This window comes from Lissotriton helveticus, chromosome 4_1 (genome assembly GCF_964261635.1).
Source record: "Lissotriton helveticus chromosome 4_1, aLisHel1.1, whole genome shotgun sequence".
Taxonomy (NCBI): domain Eukaryota; kingdom Metazoa; phylum Chordata; class Amphibia; order Caudata; family Salamandridae; genus Lissotriton; species Lissotriton helveticus.
The window spans coordinates 465,112,286-465,136,768 of NC_136063.1; positions in this window are offsets into that span (position 1 = coordinate 465,112,286).

Genomic DNA, 24,483 nt, shown 5'->3' on the forward strand with positions numbered 1-24,483 from the left:
GGCCCTCGGGGTTCACTGACTATACACGACCGCTAAGTGGCGCACAGTCAGTATGCCTCTGTGCCTGCATCTGTGATGCAGGTTAAGCACAAAGACAAAGTGTTCTCTAATATACATGGGACAAAGCACCCATGCAAAATCAGAAATGCCTCCTTGTGATCAAGCCAAAAGCAACTGCAGCCCCTTCCATAATACCGAAGTGCCCAGGAAGTCAGGGAGCATGTGCACTCACCACTTCCCACCCACCAGGAAGGGAAGATATGGGGTATTCTCAGTTGGTCCACCCCATGCACTCATAGGGCAGAAAGACTGTTTGAAGTCCATGGGTGGAGGATGCGGTACGATGCCAAGATAGGGGGGCCCCCACCACATGCTTAATTTATAAAAATATAAGTGCCAGTGCTCTTGTCAGGAGGCCGCTGCAGCTTTCACCATCTATTGCCCCGGCCAGCCCTGCCAATTACAGTACCAACACAATCACTAACCATCACACTCTCATAAGGGTGACAATTAACATAACGTGTATTTGTAAAGCACACATAGGTATTTTGGCACTGAATAACAGATGTTTATTGTTACCCAACTCAATGGTGCATAACAACTGAGCATGGAAGGTCCAGGGATTCCAGGACTATATCTGTTTTCACAAAGATTTTTGTGTAAGCGGGGGAAACATACTCAAAATCTCTGGACCTTTTAGAGTTTTGAAAATTGAGAGTTTTTAAGTGGAGAGAGAGAGTATGTATTCCAGATTAGGATGCTATATAAGGTTAAATCCAGTAGTCATTAATGCAAGTTTTCACTTTAGAAGAGAGAAGTTCGATCCAATTTTTGACAGAATAGATTTTTATTGATGCCAGAGTTGAAACATTGACAGCCGACACGTGTTTCGCCCTCTATGGCGAATTGCGCCAGGGCTTCCTCAAGGCTAAATTTAGTTGCTTAGTGTCATTCTCTAGGATTCTCTAGTATGCATCACAATTTGTATATGTCAAACTACATTCCATAAATATTTCAATTTGGAGTTAAATCTCCTCGGAGGAGCAAAGCATTCCTGCACAGCGTCGTCAAGTGCAGTGAAGTCCCGTAGTAAATATTTATGGAATGTAGTTTGACATATACAAATTGTGATGCATACTAGAGAATCGCAGATTCACCGCTCCCATAGATATATATAAATGACTTAAACTGTAATTTTCAAAGAAACTACTAAACAGATTGACACCAGATAAGCGAAAGGCATAAGTTGGAACTGAGGACTACCTCTCTGCCAAATTTGCTGTAATTCCGTTCATCCGTTCGGGCTGTAGCCATGGTAAAGATCCTATGGGAAATTGCATGGGGAAAACCCGTTTTGGGACCCCCTTTTTTCTCGGCCCCCGCTTCACCAATCACCCCAAACTTTCAGGGAAGGAGCGGAACTGAGCTGGCGAAAAGTTTGGAATTTCAAGAAGATTCATCAATCGACGCAAAAGTTATTCCAAATAGAACGTTGCGGGTAGGGCGGAGGAGCAGCATTTTACAAACACAATAAATGCACAGACACAGATAGATAGTTGAAGTGGGTACGGGCACGTGTGCTCGACTCCATTTCATTACGATGTTGTTGGTAAGAAGTAGAAATAGTAATCATGATATCATATACAGATATTTAATCATAAACGGTTTATGACTTCAGTTGTACAAAGGTAGGAGCATTGTATGTGAAATAATACACAGAAGATTCTATCGTAAAGAGTTCATTAGTTGTGGTGAACTGACGCAGGGGCGGTTTGTGTGGAGCCTGCGATGATGCGTGGCTCAGGCAGACCGCACTGGTAAAAATGTGTTTTGACTTTTGAATTTTGCCTTAACAAGGGCCCATGGCGATTATTTACGGTGTACTGAGTTAGTGGTACGTCTGGTGTTCATCGTGTGCTCACCCTGCGATGATGCGTGGTCTGAACGGGCTGCACTGAAATCATTCACTGTTGCATATTGGAGTATATGAACTTTGAGGGGGGGGGGCTAGCATTGATGGTTATCAATTGCTGTGAAAACTAGGTATACTGATTGCTCCTCATAACAAATTACACAATTCCTCTTTACGCAGTGCATTGTAACTTTCACAAATTGGGGACGTATGTCTGGTGGCGATGTTGAGGGTGATACCCCAGAGGTACTTGGTTTTGCTGGTGGTGGAGATACATTTTGGCACAAACTTGTACATTGTTTGTTATCATAGTTCACATGATGCAGCTATTGAAGGTGTTTGCACATACTAACAGTGCAACAGCACTATTTTTTTCCCTGCTTTAAATAAATGGAGGCTAAATTTAATGCTGTCTGTAGTGCTTATGTGGCACTGCTATCAAGCGGTAAACTCTTTTGATCGCAGTGTACGTTTGAAAACAGAACTCACTACAGTCATTGAGGAATGTTTTGTGTGGCATCCTTTAAGAAAATAATATTTGCCTTACATAAATCAAGGGTATCTTGAATGCTGTCTAAAGTGTAGATGGAAAGCTGAATGCAAGTTGTGAACCCTGTTGTACGCAGTGTAGATTTAAGGCAGTAGTCGACACAAAGATCGAAGCATGCTATTTTGTCACAGAATCTGAGGACACAGTACAATTGTGTCTGCCTTAAATAAAGCAAGGCTGGATTCAATTCTGTCCGTAGTGTTGATGCAAAGCTGAATTGAAGTTGAGAACCCTGTTGTACGCAGTGTAGATTGAAGGCAGTAGTCGACACAAAGATCGATGAATGCTATTTTGCACAGTTAACAACATCTGAGGACACAGTACAATTGTCTCTGCCTTAAATAAAGCAAGGCTAGATTCAATGCTGTCCGTAGTGTCGATGCAAAGCTGAATTCAACTGGTATCAAGTTGTCAACTCTACTGACCGCAGAATAGATTGTAGGCACTTCTCAGCACAGATACTGAAGACAAATTTAGATCCAAAGTTGAATTCAAGTTGTGAATTCTGCTGTCCGCAGTGTCGATGGAAACCACTAGTCAATACAGACATAAGTCTGCAGTGCTGTGGCGCTGAGTTCGCAATCGGCCTATATCGAGGAGGCACGTGGTCTTGGCGGCAGCCACGTGGCAGGGTAGGGAGCTTTGCTGCGTCGCAGTCTCTTCTCTTTGCAGACGTGAACCACGCCCAAGGCGTAGCCTAATTATTTATAGTCTTACGTTGACATTGTTTACGTTGGATTAGCCCACTCCGCTTCTGTTTCAAAGGAGGGGGGTGAACACAGCTATATGACCAAAATATTCCCTAGTGTCTGAGATAATATGGTTGCGTTCACTATTCAGTACACTACACGTATCAATGGTATACGTACACACTGAAAAGTTTTTGATTACTATAGTGAATTGTGTATAGTATTTCACCGGTAGTCTTAGAGTTGTGTACATTATTGTTGATGTTCGAGTTTTTTCACTTATACATACTTGGTTGCCACATCTTTGTAGATTGAGCTAGTGAGCTGTTGAGGGGATATATTATTTTGGAAAGGTCCGTTGTCCTGTTTTGCGTTGCCTCTGAGGTAGTAGAGGGGAAGGGTCCATGGGGGTGGTTGTAGTGGTAGTGTCGCTGAGTATTGTGATTTTGTTGGGTGTCGAAAGTGTATAATTACAATCTCTAAGACATATTGCTCTTTAAACATGGGTGTGAGATCGATGTAATTCACGTAGTACATGTTCGACATTATTACAGTAGTTAAATGTTGATGTTAATTTGTTAGTGGTAAGTGGAACGATTGCCTGTTTTTTTTACGTAGCATTGCAGATTTGGTTTGTGGTTGAAAATATGGGGAAGTGGTCAACATAATAAGTGGAAATTGTCTTTTAAAAAACCTTTGAAATTCACTGAAAAACCATAGGTTTCAAGCAGATTATAGTTAGGAATTATCATTTAAAAAACCTTTGAAATTCACTGAAAAAACATTAGGTTTCAGGCAGGTGATAGTTAGGAATTAGCATTTAAAAAAACCTTAGAAATTCACTGGAAAAAAAACATAGGTTTTAGGAATGTTATAGTTAACTGGACATTTCACTCATACAAAACCATTGAATTTCCTCTGTTATAGTTAGTTGTACTAACTGTAACTCTCGTGCCCGCAATCCACTGGTGATGATGTCACATGTTACATCATTCATGACATGGTCAGTGACATCACTGATGACATCTCAAATGACATCACTGATGACACCATCCACGTGACACTCAGATACACCTCATCAATCACTACTATAATCTTTCATCACTCACTATAAAATATAGAGTACCATATTTGAATCCATTGACACACTAATACAAGTATCTAAAATCCCATTCAGTCATTCTTAGATGTACAAAAAAATGTAATCAATTATCTATAGATTCATTCATACATGCTGTCAAAGATCAATAGAACACTATGAATTATACTTATACACCTATATTAACATTACACACCAGCACACATCTTATTTACTTATGCAGTCATCCTGCTCACTTATGCAAACAATGGATCATACTTATATTTAATGAGCTACACACTTATACAAACACCACTTTATTTATTGATATAGATAGTAACTCATACTTCGTGTGTTATAAAATTACTAATACAAGTATACAGTTATCTATACAGTCACTCATGCAATCACTGAGTCTTATGTATACTTATTTATATACAACAAATGTCCTATACACTGCCTTTTATTATTCTAGTTTTTTGGACATGTACCATTAAGAGATCTACTTACACATCAGGACATCCATTCACTCACCCAAACAAGTATTATAACATGTAGTCTTAACATCATATATCTATTGAATCAACTATTGACATATCTTTGGGCAGTCACAAACACCCCACCGAACTACACACAGATTCACTCTCCCATACAAATAATCAGTAAAGTAACCAATAACTAATATGGAGTTTCACGTAGCTAGTAACTAACTGGTGCAGCAGTTTACACAACAACTGAGAAAGTAATACAGGTATTCACACAGTTTAGTCACTATCCAATATATTTAGTGAGACACTATAAATTAGTCAAGTAAATAGTCAATCACACTGCTACTAAATCGTCCTTCTAGACACTTATACATCCACTCATTCTTCAATGCAGATTGATATATATATATATATATAATACATATTTAAATATGGATCCAAACCACATTCACTGGATGATGTCATCAGTGATGTCATTTGAGATGTCATCAGTGATGTCACTGACCATGTCATGAATGATGTAATATGTGACATCATGACCAGTGGATTGTGGGCGCGAGAGTTACAGTTAGTACAACTAACTATAACAGAAGAATTTCAATGGTTTTGTATGAGTGAAATGTCCAGTTAACTATAACATTCCTAAAACCTATGATTTTTTTCAGTGAATTTCTAAGGTTTTTTAAATGCTAATTCCTAACTATAACCTGCCTGAAACCTATGTTTTTTCAGTGTATATATATATATATATATTCACTGAAAAAACCATAGGTTATAGACCATATATAGTTAGGAATTAGCATTTACAAAACCTTGAAAATTCACTGAAAAAACCATAGGTTATACACCATATATAGTTAGGAATTAGCATTTAAAAAACCTTATTTTACTCACACAAAACCATTGAAATTCCATATATAGTTAGTTGCACTAACTATATATCGCGCACCCGCAATCCACTGCTGATCATGTCACATATTACATCATTCATGACATGGTCAGTGACATCACTGATGACATCACTGATGACATCTCATTTGACATCAATGACCACATCACTGATGATATCATTCATGTGACAATACAATGCATCTCCTCACGTTTTAATATAACCTCTGTTTCACCCAGTGTTAAATACAGAGTATAATTTTTGAAACCATTGACACACCAATACTAGTTACTACATACGTACTCACTGATTCCTACGTCTACACACACATTCACTCATTCACCCATACAATCATTCATACATACAATCACTCATCTTTACAACACTATCATATGCACTCATACACCTATACAGACACTTACACTCTGCCACTCATCCATGGAGTTACTCACACACCTAGTCAGTCCTGTAAAGAATCAATCACACTTCCATTTTCTTGTCTATACAGTTAAACATAGAGCACCTTACATTTTCAAACATATACTAACACATACTTACTTTCTTATACAATCATTGATACAAGTACACATTGATCTGCACAGAGTCACACACCTCCCAGCCAGCCACACACACACTCAGTCTCCTATACAAATACTTGGACAATCAATCAATAACCCATATAGTTAATCATATAGCTACTGATCAACACATGCAGCAGTTTACAGAACAACAGACATAATGATGCACAAATTAAGACAGTTTAGTCACTAACCCATGCACTCAGTGAGACACATTTAATCACTCACTCATACATTCAGTCATGCACCTACTAAATCCTTCGTCCAGACACTTATACATCTACTCATTCTTCAATATGTAAAACATATTTAAACTTTACAGAAACACACAGTCACTGGATGATGTCATCAGTGATCTCATCAGTGATGTCATTTGAGATGTCATCAGTGATGTCATCAGTGATGTCACTGACCATGTCATGAATGATGTAATATGTGACATGATCAGCAGTGGATTGCGGGTGCGCGATATATAGTTAGTGCAACTAACTATATATGGAATTTCAATGGTTTTGTGTGAGTAAAATAAGGTTTTTTAAATGCTAATTCCTAACTATATATGGTGTATAACCTATGGTTTTTTCAGTGAATTTTCAAGGTTTTGTAAATGCTAATTCCTAACTATATATGGTCTATAACCTATGGTTTTTTCAGTGAATTTCAATGGTTTTTTAATAGCAAATATCATAAGCTGTCGAATGTCAAGTACGTGGTAAGTAAAAACATTTTCGTGTTTATGCACACTGATCTGCTTTGAATGCTGCCCCCCACCCCTCATTTCTATTAGGAGTACTCTCTCTTTGCAGATAGTGAAGGGTAGTTAACGCAGCCCTTTGCCCCCTTTGTAATCCGTCGTGCCTGCTTCTCTCTCCATTTGATTGATTGTTCTCTTTGGTTCATTCTCTATTTACAAACAAGCACAGAGTCGCAATACTCTGTTTAGTCTTTGCAGATAGCGAAAAATCGTGTAAAAAAACAAAAGGAATCGAGCAAAATCAGTAGGCCACTAATGGGATCTCTTTTTGACCTCGCTAAAATAGAAACATTAGGAACAACCTGTTGAAAATAGCAATGCGTATGTACATAAGCGGCGTTCATTTGTGTTCACAGTACCCCTTGTTGATTGTTTCAATCGAGCATTGAATTGTTCGAAGTTAATTCTCTTAAGGATCTTCTCTACCTGCAAACGAGGAAGAATAGGAATATTCTCTCTCCCTTTGCAGATAGTGAAGGGTAGGTAACGCAAGCCTTTAACACGTCGTACCTATTTCATTCCTCATTGATTGATTGATTGTCCGAACATTGACTGTTTGGGAATTAGTTCTTTTTGGAGGTATTCCCTGTTTGCAAATAAACGTAGGAAAATCTTTGCAAGTAGTGAAAGGGTACGTAATGCGGACCTTTCTCCCCCGTTGTAATCTGTCATGCCTATCTACTCCCCACTGATTGATGCACCTTTTTCACCCGGACCATTTACTAGAGATACGTCATCTGGCCCGACCAGAGAGCACCCCTAGTGAAAAGGACATATGCAATAATAACGAAGTGATCACTGTATCCTGTTAACAGAAACTTTACCATGAAACAACCTGGAAAGAAAAAAATAGGAAAACGAAAATCAGTAGGCCACTGATGAACATGAACTTTTATTAAACAACGAACAAAGAAACGATAACATAACGTAATGATAAGACCTATTAATGTCCTAGAAACAAGAAAACGTTAAAATATGCCAGTGGTGAGAGACCAGAAAAACAGTAAGAGAAACCAAATCACCCCTCGCTGTCCCACCGCCTGCCACGCCAAAAAAATCGATAGACTAGGGAAAATGCAAGTCAGTAGAACATCCGCCCCCACTCTGGAAACTTCCAAGGTGGGGCAGGGTTCCGGCTACGCCCAGCCGGGAGCAGCCCATATAAGGCAGGTCCTGCTGCCACGCCTCGGCCAGGAGATCCTAACGTAGGGTGTAGCCGGAGGAGAGGCCGAGGCCAGCGGGACCCGACCAGGGGATTGCCTTTACAACGCTGAACAGTTGCAGGGGGGGGGATGTCTCCTCGACCCTCCCCTCTCTCTCCCAGTCCGGCCGCGGTGGCCCTTGAGAGTTGCAGGTAGTCCCGCCACATGCTCTTCCGGTCCGGCCACCAACGGTCGGGGGGCCGAGGCCGACGGGATCCGGCTGCAGCCGATAAACCAAGAAACCCGTTCATGGGGCCAGAGCCAGGGGCGTCCAGCCGACATCCACCGGAAGCCCGGCCCGAAGACGGACGGGACACTTCTTTCTTTTATAATGGCTGCGACAACACTGGGGGGGGATGTCTTGCACATGCCTCCGACCCCCCCCCCCCTCGTCCTCATCGCCTGGTCCGGCCATAACAAATCTCAAGCGAGACGCCGTGGGGTGCACTGGGAGGGAGAGACGGTGCGAACAGGCCTCTCCCGCCTCCCCAGGTGGAGGCTTCCCAGCTGCACCCTCAGCGCTCCAGGCACCCGGAAAAGGGTTCTTCCACTGTGGCCATGCTGCAACGTCTCGCCCGGCAGGGTGGAGCCCGTCCGCTCATGTGACCCCGCGATCGCCGGTAGCTGCCGAACTCTCAAAATGGCGGTCGACCTGGCAAGAGCGGGCCCAGCATAAAGAAATGGCCCGGTCACTGGTTGACTCCACCACCGTAGTCCTCCACGACCTTGAAGATTCTAGAGGAGCCGCGGGAGTCTCCGACCCCCGATGGGGAATGACTGCCATGATCGCCCGTGGAGTGACGAAACTGTATCCGCGGGACGTCGGCGCTCCCATGCTGGCGCCAGCCTCACTTTGAATTACTAGAATCCTGCAGACCTCACTTCCGGTGAAAGCACAGTGTGACCCGGTAGGAAAAATTATTGCACCCCCTCCCCTTTTTGACTGATAGTTCAAACCACCGATCCTTTCCTTTGCCCTTTTAACGGAACTTTGGACTGCCTCCCCCTCTTTTACATTTTCTAGAGAAAACAAAACATTAACCACTACATTAGCATAGCAGTTGACACCAGAACTGTTTTCAAATTGAAAACCAACAACATCTTCAACAGAATCCTTTTTGTTTCTGCTGTGACCCTGCTACAGCACAGGCATTGTCCCCAGCAGTAATTCTGCAATGCCGGTAAGAATAGCTGTGGTGCCTACTGGACTCACTCACCCCCGCGGCGCCCCACGCCGTTTTTTGCTGGGCGGCAACTTACTAGACATCACTTTCGTGCCATCTAGATTTCAGCGCGTTCTGCTGCCTTGGAACTATTCGCACAACAGACCGCTACTGACAAGAATATTTCATTATTGGTGCTGTCAATTTCAATAAATCTATTGGATAATTCAAAAGAAATTGCCACGGTCTCTTCGTTGTTTAAATGTTTTTACTGTTTTTGTTTTCTTGTATATATTTATATGTTATTAAAGTTTTATATTCCTACTACTTTGTTGGAGTGCTATATATTTTTAATGTGACACATAATTGTAAAAACTTTGATGTACAAAGAGTCATTCCTGGAATCTTCCGCTTCAGGCTCGGTCCCCTCCCCAATCACAATACAGGATGGTTTTCAGATAGTAGGAACACGTGTGGTGTGACGGATCTCATCGGGTGTGGGCCTTGATCTACTATAACTCCTTTGAAGAGGGGTGATTCTTTACAGCTGGGGCCATAAACTACATCTGCAGGGCTAGCTGATAGCCTGGACAATCGGACACAGAGAAAGAGGAGTGTCAGAGGGTGCGGTAGTGAATAGGGCGAAAGGGAGGTGTCGGGCGGGCACAGAGTGTGATTCTCAGGGAAGAGCAGCGCAGATGGGGGGAGGTTTATTGCCCATGCATAAGACAGAGAGCGGTGGTGACCAGTGCCTAGGGAAGATGCTTGCGTGGGTGAGGAGCCATGCTACGAATCGACAGCGTGCATAGAGTGGGAATGGTCAAGACATCTAAAATGGCTGCCGTGCACGACAAAAGTGTGGCATTTCAAAAAAGGCAAGATGGCGCAGACAATGTTTTTCAACACTTCCTCATTTCCTTCGAATCGAACGTTAACAGACGTTGGGGCATATTACCAAAGTTAAGCGATATTTATCGCTAACGATGCTTACCAACCAATTTTTTACCACTAAGCATCGTCAGAAATTATCGAAGATAAACCTTGCTATTATCAAGGTTTATCGCAAATGCGATAATAAACGGCCGCAATGCATGAATATCGCTAAAAACTCAGCGATATTCATGCATTACCGAGCTAATGCTCTTAGCCATGTTATCCACCTCCCATTGGATAACATGGCTAAGAACTGCTCAGGGCAGGTGTTACTTTTTGGAGATATTCGCGCTTAGCGCGAATATCTCCAAAAGTTGGTAATAGGAGATAGATATCTTGCATGTTGTAATGCAAGTTATTGTGGTATATGGAACTCATACCATAATCTCTCAGGAAAGCAGAAACTGATCCTTTTGGGACCGCCTAAAAAGGCCTAGGGGGTGAGGAGTACTCTACTTTGCCCCCTTTTCACGTTCCGAACTATTTTATTTTACTCTCTTCTGTAATTACACAAAATAGCAGCGATAAGATGCATCGGAGACACACAGTGAGAGAAAGGAGGCCGGAGATGAAGAAGAGATGTCAAATACACATTGGAGATAATATAGTGGCAGAAGGGAAGTAAATATGAGTAAACTTACCATGTAACATAAAAATGTTGCACTCTATACTATAAGTCTCATTTTATACTACAATCACTTCGCTACAACCTCATAAATTAAAAATAAAAATGAATAATGTCTCAAACAATTTTTGATTTCTAAATATAAATTTATTCTTCAGAATTTTCTAAATTTGAAAGAACTAGTAACATGTCCTCATCAGCAATGTCCTCATTAAAAGTCTCCAATGATGATTCTTGTAACTCTATGGTCTCCAAACACTCGATAAATTCGCCATCAAGAGATTGATCAAAAAAATCATTCAAGTCATCTCCTCCTTGTGACAATATTTCATTATTGGTGCTGTCAATTTCAATCAATGTAGTGGAATCATTCAAGTCATCTCCTCGTGACAATATTTCATTATTGGTGCTCTCAATTTCAATCAATGTAGTGGAATCATTCAAGTCATCTCCTCCTTGTGACAATATTTCATTATTGGTGCTGTCCATTTGAATCAATCTAATGGAATCATACAAGTCATCTCCTCCTTCTGACAATATTTCATTATTGGTGCTCTCAATTTCAATCAATGTAGTGGAATCATTCAAGTCATCTCCTTGTGACAATATTTCATTCTTGGTGCTGTCCATTTCAATCAATCTAATGGAATCATACAAGTCATGTCCTCCTTGTGACAATATTTCATTATTGGTGCTCTCAATTTCAATCAATGTAGTGGACAATTCAAAAGAAATTGCCACGGTCTCTTCATTGTGAGCCATTTTATTTTGAAATTGCTTGCTGTAAATTGCAGAAAAAAATAATCACTTTCATTTATCGTTTTTAGTAATACATAATATAAAACTAACTTTATCAAGTATTTAGTATAACAGAAGGACTGCAAATAAATAACAGAAAACATTTTTCAAATTATCTTCAAGTGTACAACATAGTTCCCCTTACAAATTAACAACTCACCTTTTTAAAAGTAGCAGAAGTGTTAGTACTGTGTAAATCAAACACCAGAAATTCACCACCAAAAATTCCTCACAAATGTACCTCAGACAGTAGTATCACAAAATGGCTGTGGTTTCCTCTCATTTGACATATATACATAACCAATTAACTTTCATCACACACAAATACAAAACCAAAGTAACATTTTAATTGGTTCTAAATTTCAACACTTTCAAATGTGTTTTCCCCATGCAATTTTCCATAGGACATTTACATACGTCTACAGCCTGAATGGCTGAACGGAATTACACCAAACTTGACAAAATGGTACATCAAACCTAAGAGGTCAGGAAGGATCTACTATGCCCGCTTATGGTCATTTCCCCCTTCGCTTTGGCCTCCTCTTGTCTCTCAATCCTACCGAGAGACAAGATGGCGGCCGCTACGGACTGTTTGGAATGTTGACAGACGCCGGAGAACCAATCAGCTTCGCAAAGCTCCGTAACGCGAAAAGTACGCGAAGCGGAGCGCTGTTACAGATATATATCTTTTTTTGAACGTTAATTTCTCAAAATCCACTGGAGCACATATATTGAGACCTAGCAAAGGCACATCGGGCTACCAGTCCCTAATATTTTGCCAAGTTTCGTGCAAATCCATTCAGCCGTTCGATTATTATTATTTTTATTTTTTTTTGCCCCGCGGAGCCCTTTTAAAACCTCCACATCAAACGTAGGGGGTCAGCGAGGATCTACTATTCCCCCTTATGGTCATTTGCCCCTTCGCTTTGGCCTCCTCTTGTCTCTCGATCCTACCGAGAGACAAGATGGCGGCCGCTACGGACTGTTTGGAATGTTGACAGACGCCGGAGAACCAATCAGCTTCGCTTCACAAAGCTCCGTTGCGCGAAAAGTACGCGTCCTGGAGCGCTGCCCGGTCCGCTGTTACAGATATATATCTTTTTTTAAACGTTAATTTCTCAAAATCCACTGTAGCACATATATTGAGACCTACAAAAGGCACATCGGGCTACCAGTCCCTACAATTTTGCCAAGTTTCGTGCAAATCCATTCACCCGTTCGGGCTAAAAGTGAGGCCAACCGCCCTATGGAAAACTCAATGTTAAAAACACGTTTTGGGACCCCCCTTTTTTCTCAGCCCCCCCTTGACGAACCCCCCCCAAATTTTCAAGGGCTGCTCAGAAACAAAATGTTCCATTTTCCTGAAAGTTTCAGCCAATTCCGTCCACAAACGCCAAAGTTATTAGACATAGAATTTTCAAAAAACCCATAGAGAAAAAATCCTAACTATATATACCTACTGGCGACCGCCAGTAGGTAATATATATATATATATATATATATATATATATATATATATATATTTTCACTGAAAAAAACAACGGTTACAGGGACGCTATAGTTAGGCTGAAATGTCACTCGTACAAAACCAAAGTAATTCAGCTGTTATTTTTAGTGAGCTAACTATAACTCGCACCCCCGCAATTCAGTGCTTATGATATCACATATTACATCACTCATGACATGCTCAGTGACATCACTGATGACATCATCTACAGAATCTCTGATACACCCACTCACATGCCCATATAACCTTTCAAACACCCACTCCAACTTCCACACTAACATTCTCAAACCCATTCCCACACCAGTACTTACACAGCAACTCACTGATTCATTGATCAACACTTATCCACTCACTCACCCATACAGCCACTCACTCACTAATACAGCCACTGACATATCCACTCATACACCCAAACAGTCTCTCAGTGACTGAGTCAGTCACCCATTAGGTACTCACACGCCTACTCACTCACCCATACAGTTACAAACACTCACTCCCTCACTCATACACCTATACAGTCACTGACACAAGCACACACTCACCCATACAGTCACTCTCACATTCACTCACTCCCCCATACAGTCCCTCACATACCCCATCACTCACTTATGCTACCTTTCACATACCCAGTTACTCACCCATATGTTATGTTATGTTATGTCATATGTTATATTTAGATTTGTATCGCACACTGTTAGTCAAGACTGTCCTGGCGCGTAGGGGAACAACATGCGTGTAAGACAGACAAGGTAGCTAGGCCGCTTGTTGGAAAAGATGCGTTTTGAGTAATTTTTTGAAACTATTCAAGTTCGTAGTGTATCTGAGTAGGTCAGGTAAATCATTCCACATGGTAGCCGCTCTAACCGCCAGGGAATGACCCCCGAGGCGCACCCTCTTGAATCTGGGGACCACTAGACGTCGGAGCGTAGCTGAACGAAGCTCACGAGTTGGCTGGTAGAATGTGAATCTGGCCCTCAGGTAGGATGGACAGGGGCCATGTAAGGCTTTGTGAGTCAGTACCAGAGACTTAAAACGCACTCTTTGGGCCACGGGGAGCCAGTGAAGCTCCCGCAGCTGTTTACGAACACTTAACCTCCTAGGTATATCAAAGAGGAGTCTCACTGCCGCGTTCTGAACTACGTGCAGTTTGCGTATCAGAAAGTCAGGGGCGCCAATGTATAGGGAATTTGAATAGTCCAGGCGTGATAGAATAGGTGCCCTGGCTACTGCCTCCTTAGCAACTTGGGGAAGAAGGGGAAAAAACTTCCTGAGGGTCGCCAGTGTGCCAAAGCATGTTCCCGCCAACCTCATGATTTGGTCGCGAAAGCACAGATCCGCACCAAACCAGATCCCCAGGTTTTTTGCTATCCCGCAATATCCCTTAGGGCAAGGTGTATCTTTAGGCCAGAGTGAATCCTTAAAGTCAACCGGGAATTGTCCGTACAAGAGAATCTCAGACTTATCCTCGTTGCACTTAAGGCGGGCCTGGGCCAGCCAGGCAAAGACAGCGGACAGGCACTGTTGGGCTCTGACCGTACCACAGTCCCTGCCTTCCCAGGTGAAGAGAAGTTGGGTGTCATCGGCATAGGCCATTATTTTGGCACCCAAACTTTGTGCCAGATAGATCATGTAAACATTAAAAAGCAGGTCATGTAAACATTAAAAAGCAGAGGGCTCAAAGTCGACCCCTGCGGGACACCTGTTTCCACTAAAACGTTTGAAGAGTGGTGAGGAGGCAACCATACTTGCTGGAAGCGGTCCATAAGAAATGACTTAACCCAGCATAAAGCCGTGCCCGAGATGCCAATATCAGACAGCCTGGAGAGTAGCTGGATGTGGGGTACCGTGTCGAACGCGGCAGAGAGGTCCAATAAAATTAGAGCCGCCCTGCCGCCCCCATCCAGACATACCCTTATGGCCTCGGTAACTTCCACAAGTGCAGTCTCCGTGCTAAACGAAGTTCGGAAGCCAGATTGGGCGGGATGTAATGCCCCTGAAGACTTCACGAACTTCTCCAGCTGTCTGAAAACGGCCTTCTCGCAGACCTTAGCCAGAGCTAGGAGCAAGGAAATAGGACGTAATTGGAGGGGAGAAGCCGGTCAGCCAAGGGTTTCTTAATCAGGGGGAGGAGCTTAGCCTGTTTCCATTGGTGGGGCATCACACCTGATTGCAATGAATCGTTGACCAAGGCCGCCACTTTAGGAGCAATAACTTCCGCCACTCCACTAAGGACCCTTGCTGGACAGGGATCCACAGGGGATCCAGATTTTAATGATTTTAAGATAGCCAGCATATCTTTCATCTCAACTGGATCAAAGGTGTTTAGGAATTGGGAAGGGTTATTGCAGTCCTGAACCGCAGGAGTGGGAGAAGACCAAGGCCGGGTGGGTCGCTTAAGGCTGGCCTGAATGTTTTCAATTTTTTCTATAAAGAAAGTGGACAACTTTTCACACCAGCCAGGAGAAGAAGGTGCCGAGGCGGTTTCTGCCACTGGCTCATGAACTCACTCACTGACACAGCCATACACACACTCACTCACTCACCCATACAGGCCCTCACATATGCATTCACTAACCCATACAACCACTGACTCACCCATCCACTCACTCCTCCATACAGGCAGTCGCACACCCACCCACACAGGCACTCAGACAAAAAAATAGAGGAACTTTGACAACTGATTACTCACCCATAAAGAAATGTACGTACCCACTCACACACCCATACAGCCACAGACACCAACGGACAGACAGATACAGACATTCACACAATCAGTCACTCACCCATACATTCACTGAGATAGCTAATCACTCGCTTACACAGGTAGTCACACACACACTGAATCATCCACTCAGGCACTCATAAACTCAATGATTCACCAATACACCCTGGTGTATATATATTTAAAACTCATAAACTTTTTTAAACACACTGTAACTGGATGATGTCGTCAGTGATGTTTATTTATTTATTTATTTTTAGAGTTTTCTATAGCGCTAACCAGACCCACGGTAGGGTAACAGAGTGCTTTACATAGTGAGCAAGGTATGAATAGCACATTTAGTACAAACATGGCATACAAAAACATATCATACAAAGTAACAGCATAGCATATCTGTGAGAAGTTGGCCTGGCATATGATGTCCACTATTCTAGTGGGCACCTTGCACCAGTCCAAACGACCCTTATTGATGGTAGGTTTAAAGTCAACCTTTATAGAAAGCTATCCTAGTGGTAGCTGTCGAGAGCAGCCTTCAGGCTAAGACTTAGAGGCGAGTTAAGCTACTTGTTTTGCCAATTATAATCTCTTGAATGATCAAATGAAAGCACACCACACAAGGTATGTATCAAATATATATGTATTTATTCTAAACACAACCCCTCTGGACTCTTTATGAGGTCAGAGGTAAAAGTACAATACATGGAACTTATTTAGCACACGATAAGTTGCACAGTATGCGTTATGCCCTAGGGGCCTCACAAACCATATACTAAAATAGTGGTATAAGAACCATGTGAGGGTTAGCCTAGGGCCTGTAGAACCGCTGGGGCTACCAGGAGCCACCCAAGGTAGGGACGCAGGAGGCCCACGGGGGACGCGTGCAGTGTCTAAACACAGCCACGGATCACCATTGACTTTCAATGGAGCACGAACAAATTACTATTTTAAAGATAAATGGCACTTAGAGGTGAACTACGATGGAACCCTATTAGACTAGGACACTTCGAGAGTCAAGACCCATGGGAGCACCGGAGAACTCATGTTACCTCACCCAGGGAAGCCGGGTGCATAGGTGTCTTTTGGTGTCGGGTTTTGTCGTCGATTCTTATGGAGAGCTGCGAAGAAATGCTGCAGGCAACCAGAGGCAAAGTGTCCGGGTGGATCCATGAGTGGATCAGAGCTTTGAAGATTCTGAAAGCAGAGGGGATAGTGTCTGGGTCACTAGCCAGTGACCAGGATGGCGATGGGAAGATGCCAACCAATGTCTGGTGTTTTCAGGTGAAAGAGGTTAAGCTTGACTCTTCAGACACGAGGACCAGGAGGCGTCGACGATGACGAGGAGCTGGATTCAAGCTGTCCCACAAAGGATGTTGAGTGCTGCAGCATCGGAATCTAGATTGGACCTAACAAGCCTTGGCAACAGCAACCCATGCACGATGATGAGATTGGCTTTGGTTCAGACCCGCAAGGTCTGGGGGACTCTTCCTTTGGAGGGGAGTCAGAGCACGTCTGGAGCAACCAGGAAAGCTCAAGAAATCAAGGATTAGCCTTCGTGGGGGCTCACTAGCCAACAGACTAGGAACCGAGAAGGGGCCTCGAGCTGCGGTAAAGAAAGGGGACTCACAGGTCACTCGTGGAGTGCTGGCCTCTGTACTTCGATGCAAAAGGTGCTCGGATATTCTTCGGGATCTGGTGGGAGCCTCAAAAATGCAGACCAGCAAAGATGCTTTTGTTGCCTGTTTGAACAGGGTGGTCACTCCTTGACCACAAGGGAGATTTCTTCCATCTTCCAGTCGATATGGAATGTCGAAGGTCCAAGATATATGTTGCAGAGTTTCGTCCAGCGTAATCTAGGGACTGGGATCCTATTCTTATAACAAGTTTAGGGGTTGGACTAACTCTAAGGTCCCACCTATCGGTGGACCTGGGGAGGGGGTGGTTACTCCCTATCCCCTTTGTCCAGTTTCGTGCCAGAGCTGGGGCTGGGTGCCCCAGCAAGCAGTTTGAACTGAGAAATGCATGGAGCACCTTGTGTGCCCCAGGCAGTGTCTAAAAAGCATTCACTGAATGCAACCCACCCTGCCCCAATACACTAAAGCCTGTCTGGGGAGGTGCTATTTATTTTATTTATTTATTTATTTATTTATGGGATTTTTAATGCGCACTACTACCCTGAGGTGTCTAGGCGCAATGAGATACTCCAAGATACAGAGGTCAGGACACGATATTATAAGAAAGAGGCTATAAGCTCTTTTTGGCAGATGGTTAATATTAATAATATTATTGATTGAAGAGCCAGGTCTTCAGAGCCTTGCGGAAGCTAATCAGGGTTGGCGCAGTTTTAATGTCTAAGGGGAGTGAGTTCCACAATATTGGAGTTGCTACCAAAAATCGTCTGTCACCCCATGTTGCCGTTCTTGTGTGGGGTACAGACAGTTGATAGCTTGCTGCTGATCGTAGGTTTTTTTTTAGGAATGTACACCTGAAATGCCTCCTTTAGGAACTTCGGTCCAGTCTGATGGATGGCCTTATAGGCAATGCACAAAGCTTTGAATTTGATCCTGCTCTCCACTCTTAGCACCTCCCTGGACAGGAAACCTATTGACCAGACCTCCCCTGCCGGAGTTTCATCCAGCAGCAGGAGGGCAGACTTGTGTCTGTGGCAGCAGCATCCATTTTGTGATGCTGGGGCTCTGTTTAACTTTAACCTGGTATACCAGTGTGTACATGTCTTCTCGCTCTAGAAGGGTGGAATGCTACCCCCACCACCAGAACTGGTGGGGGGTAGTATTCCAAAGTGTTTGACACCTTACATGACATGTTTTGATAAAGCCAAACCAAAGTTAGCATTAACCGTGAGGATTATAATGCACTTAAGAGTATATGGTATGGCTATATCATAGAACAGCTATAAGGAGATGATTCCGAAAGCTGCAGAGGGGCTCAGCTCATGCTAGGGCACCCTCTCACACAAAACCAAGCACTCTGCCTTCAGGATTGTCAAGGCCTGCCATAGGAGTGACTTATAGGTTACTATGTGTCTATATATTAAGGTAGATATAGGTATACTATATCTAAGTAATGGGTGCTTACACCACCTTACCCAGGCTGTAAGTGCAGACCTGTGGTGTCAGTTTGGAAGGCTAACCAGGGGTGGCACAATACATGCTTCAGCCCCTGGTAGGCCTCTGGGGTACCTATGCCCTGGGTACCTAAGGTACCATATACAAGGACTCATAAGGGTGACCCAGTAACCAATCTGGTATGTACGTAAAGTACATGGTATCAATTTAGAGAGAAAACAGCAAGGTTGTGGGCCTGATTAGCAGGGCCACAGCCATACTAAAGTCGAAAAACCAGTGAAACACAGTAAAAAGTCAGGGGTAACCATAGGAAGCAGACCCTACTCTCCTACATAACACCCCACCAAACGCAGGGACATTAAACTAACCTTAACCAGTTGAGTCTTCATGTTCTAAGTGGAAATATCTGGAGAGTCCATCTGCATTGGCATGGTTACTCTCAGGTCTATGTTCCACTGTATAGTCCATCTCCTGTAGGGAAATGGACCACCTGAGCAGTTTGGGATTTTCACCCTTCATCTGTATTAGCCATAAGAGGGGCTTATGGTCTGTCTGAATTGTGAAGTGAGTACCAAACAAGTATGGCGTCAGCTTCTTCAGAGCCCAAACCACAGCAAAGGCCTCCCTCTCAATAGCCGACCAACGTTTCTCTCTAGGGGTCAGCCTTCTGCTAATAAAAGCTACTGGCTGGTCCTGACCTTCATCATTCAATTGTGATAGCACAGCACCTACCCCCAACTCAGAAGCATCTGTTTGTACAATGAATTCTTTGGAGTAGTTAGGACTTTGCAGAATTGGTGCAGTGCACATGGCCTGCTTCAGGTCATCAAATGCCTTTTGACAGCTGACTGTCCACTGAACTTTCTTAGGCATTCTTTTAGAAGTTAAGCCATTCAGGGGTGTCACTATGGAACCATACCCCTTGACAAATCTCCTAATGTACCCAGTCAGGCCCAAGAAAGCTCTGAACTGAGTCTGGGTGGTTGGAGCAACCCAGTCCATGATGGTCTGGATTTTGCTCCGCAATGGTTGACCCTGGCCTCCACCTACAAGGTAGCCTGGGTACACAACCTGACTCTTCCCTATCTGGCACTTAGTAGCCTTGATAGTTAGGCCTGCTTTTTGCAGGGCCTCCAAAACATTTTTCAGGTGGCTCAGGTGCTCTTCCCAGGTGGAACTAAAGACAGCAATATCATCACTATACACTGCACAGTAGTATTCCAGGCCTGTGAGGACTTTATTCACCAACCTTTGAAATGTGACAGGTGCATTTTTCAGACCAAAGGGCATCACCACAAATTGATAATGACCACGGGGGATTGAAAATGCTATCTTTGGCTTTGCATCATCAGTTAGCCTGATCTGCCAGTAGCCAGCTGTTAGATCAAATGTGCTTAGACATTTGGCAGATGCCAACTTATCTATGAGCTCCTCTGCTCTGGGTATTGGATGGGCATCAGTCTTAGTGACTGCATTGAGACCTCTGTAGTCTACACAAAACCTCATCTCTCTCTTACCACCCTGGGTGTGAGGTTTTGGCACTAGGACTACTGGAGTAGCCCAAGGGCTATCTGAAGGTTCAATCACTCCCAATTCCAACATTTTCTTGACGTCAGTCCTGATAAAGTCCCTGACATGATCAGGTTGCCTGTAAATCCTATTTTTAACAGACAGACTGTCCCCAGTGTCCACTTCATGAGTGCACCAGGTAGTCTGACTTGGAGTCTGTGAAAACATATGTCTGTACTGCTGTAGAACCTGTCTGCAGTCAGTCTGCTGCTGATCAGTGAGGCTGCCTGCCAAGGCTACTCCATCAACTGATCCATCATCAGGGTTCTGAGAGAGCTGGTCTGGGAGAGGGTCACTGTCTTCCTCCTGTCCTTCATCAGTAGCTATGAGCAAGCCCATGTCTGCCCTGTCAACATAAGGTTTCAGTCTGTTGACATGAAGCCCCCTATGGGGGCTCCTGGGAGTTCCAAGATCTACCCAATAGGTAACCTCTCCCTTCTGTTCAACAATAGTGTGGGATCCACTCCACTTGTCTTGGAGAGCTGCTGGGGTCACTGGATCCAACACCCACACATTCTGTCCTGGCTGGTAAACAGTCAGCACAGCCTTTTGTTCATGCCAGGCTTTCTGTAATTCCTGGCTAGCCGTAAGGTTTTTGGTTGCCTTTTTCATGCACTCTGCCATCCAGGAGCGGAGACCAAGTACATAGTCCACAATATCCTGTTTAGGGGGTTTGAGAGGTAACTCCCATCCCTCCTTCACCAGACAAAGTGGTCCTCTCACAGGATGTCCAAACAAAAGTTCAAATGGGCTGTAGTCAACCCCCTTCTGTGGAACCTTCCTGTATGCAAACAAAAGGCAGGGTAGCAGGATATCCCATCTCCGCCTGAGCGTTTCTGGGAGACCCTTGATGATACCCTTTAAGGTCTTGTTAAATCTTTCAACTAGACCATTGCACAGTGGATGATAGGGTGTGGTGAACTTGTAGTTCACTCCACACTCCTTCCACATTGCAGTTAAGTAACTTGACATAAAGTTTGCAACCCTGTCAATCAATCAATCAATCATAATATTTGCATAGCGCACTACGCACCCGGAAGGGTCTCAAGGCGCTTGGGGGAGAGGGTCCGCTACTGCTCGAAAAGCCAGGTCTTGAGTTGTCTCCTGAAGGCGAGGTGGTCCTGGGTCAGCCGAAGGTGGATGGGGAGGGAGTTCCATGTCTTGGCCGCCAGGTAGGAGAAGAATCTGCCTCCGGCGGTGGCTCTTCGGATGCGTGGTACGGCGGCGAGGGCGAGGCTGGTAGACCGTAGCTGGCGGGTGGGCGTGTAGAAGGTCAGGCGGTCGTTGAGGTACTTGGGGCCCAGGTCGTGGAGAGACTTGTGTGCGTGGGTGAGGAGCCTGAACGTGATCCTCTTGCTGACTGGGAGCCAGTGCAGGTCCCTCAGGTGGCCGGAGATGTGGCTGCGTCAGGGGATGTCCAGGATGAGTCGGGCGGAGGCTTTCTGGATGCGTTGGAGTCTTTTCTGTAGCTTGGCTGTGGTTCCGGCGTAGAGGGTGTTTCCGTAGTCCAGTCGGCTGGTGACGAGGGCCTGGGAGACCGTCTTCCTGGTTTCGGTCGGGATCCATCGGAAGATCTTGCGAAGCATGCGGAGGGTGTGAAAGCATGATGAGGAGACGGCGTTGACTTGTCTGGTCATTGAGAGGGAGGAGTCCAGGATGAAGCCCAGGTTGCGTGCGTGGTCTGTTGGCTTGGGAGCGGTGCCCAGGGCTGGGGGCCACCAGTAGTCGTCCCAGGCGGAGGGTGATGGTCCCGGGATGAGGACTTCCGTCTTGTCTGAGTTCAGTTTCAGGCGTCTGTTCTTCATCCACTCGGCGACGTCTTTCATCCCTTCGTGTAGGCTGGTTCTGGCGGTGTCGGGGTCTCTGGTGAGGGAGAGGATCAGCTGGGTGTCGTCGGCGTAGGAGATGATGTTGAGGTTGTGTTGGCGTGCGATGGCAGCGAGGGGTCTCATGTAGACGTTGAAGAGGGTGGGGCTGAGTGAAGTCAGAAACTACCTCCTTAGGGAAACCCACTCTTGAGAAAACTCCCAAGAGGGCTATTGCCATAACAGGTGCTGTAGTGGTTCTAAGGGGAATTGCCTCTGGGTACCTGGTGGCATGATCCACTACCCCCAGGATAAACCTGTGCCCAGATGCAGTTTGGGGATCCATTGGTCCAACAATGTCAATCTCTACACGTTCAAAGAGAACCCCAGCAGGTAGTGGTATAGGGGGGCCTTTGTAGTACTGAGGAAAATGAAATTTTGCCTGACCAATGTTTCCCCTGCGTATACCCTATGTTACATGTATGTGCATGTCATCCATGCATTTCCTTGTAGTGGCCTGAATCACTAGGCCTCTGCATTCATGTCCTGCATTAGAAATGCCAGTCATCAAAGTCTCCCAAACGTTAAGGTAGCATAAGGCCCATGTATTTGCATTTCATGACTCCTGACACACTGAAAGCCGCAAGAAGCCCAGCAAGAGGCCTGCCAAGACAGTATTATGAATAACAGTTATCTGCTGCTTTACAGAATCACATTACAGTCTGGTGAAGAAGGTACACAGAACCCATCTGCATAGATAGGGCCCAGCCATTCTGTCTCTGTTTAAGTGGATTACAGTGCTTGCATCCATAGAAGAGCTCACAGCCCTCATGCAATGAACGAATAATCAGATAATACATCCCCTGACTCTAGATATCAGTTGTACTAGATGTGCTGGTCGCCTTGACACAAGAGATCTCTCTACTAGGTTGAAAGTCAGCTTCCTCCCAGTTACACGTCAATTGCACGTCATGCTCAAAGTTGCACAATTAGGGCATAGTTCCAGCTAGCTATCCAAACTCCTCCTCTAAGTACCCACCCACCTATGACACCTACCTATCACCTACCTATGACTCATCAAAGTGTACACCCACATGTTCTTATCTCATGTTCTCTCTGCTCTGCCTCGAGCGTTCCTTCTTACGCCCTATGTACAAGATAAAATGTATATAACCCATGTTCAGTAAATAATTGTTAGATGACCCTTCCTGAGCCTCTGTGGTGATGGAACTGATTCTCCCTTTGACTCGAGTTATTGGAATAAAGCTCATTTTCACTTGGACACCACGGATCCTGTCTCTCATTTGATGCATGATACTTTGTTAATTCCTAGAAATTCTGCCAGGGTAATATTCTATTTACCACAGTACCACCTGATTTGCCACTGGCTTGGCAGGTGACACAGGAGTGAAAACTCCTTTGTGTCTTCAGACATGTGGGGCCAGTGAAAGTGAGGTACAAGTCTGTCCCAAGTCGTGTTCTGGCCCAGGTGTCCTGCTAGGGAAATATCATGGGCTAGTGACAAAAGGAAGCCCCTGGATGCCAAAGGTATGACCAACCTCCTGGAAGCACCAGGTTTGGGATCTCTACTCTCTGAATACAGGAGCCCTTCATCCCAATAGATTCTATGGGTTTCACTAGCATTCCCAGCAGCCTCAGCAGCAGCTTGCTGTCTGAGGGGGTCAAGAGAAGGGCAGTCAAACTGTGCCTGACTCAGATCTGCCCTGGAAGGGCCCCCTATCCCTAAGAACTCAACCTGATCAGGTTCAAACTCCTCTGGGGCAGTTCCTTCTTCAGACTCACAATCAGCTTTCTCAGAAGGCCGATCCTCACTCTGGGTCGGGGGGGGGAGGCACAGCCTTACCCCTACTTCTCCTTTTCTTGGTAAGCAACTGGTCCATTATTTCAGAATCCAGTGCCTGTTCAGTGTTGCACTTTTTGACCTGTGACCTAGTCACTGCAAGGACATGTGCTGAGATTCCTAACATTTCGACATTTGTCCAAAACTCCACTTCATACCAGGCCGAAGTCTCTAGGTCATTGCCAAGCAAACATTCTACAGGGAGGTCTGCACTAATCACAACCTTCTTAAGGCCGGTTAACCCCTCCCCATGAGAAATTAACAACTGCCATACTAT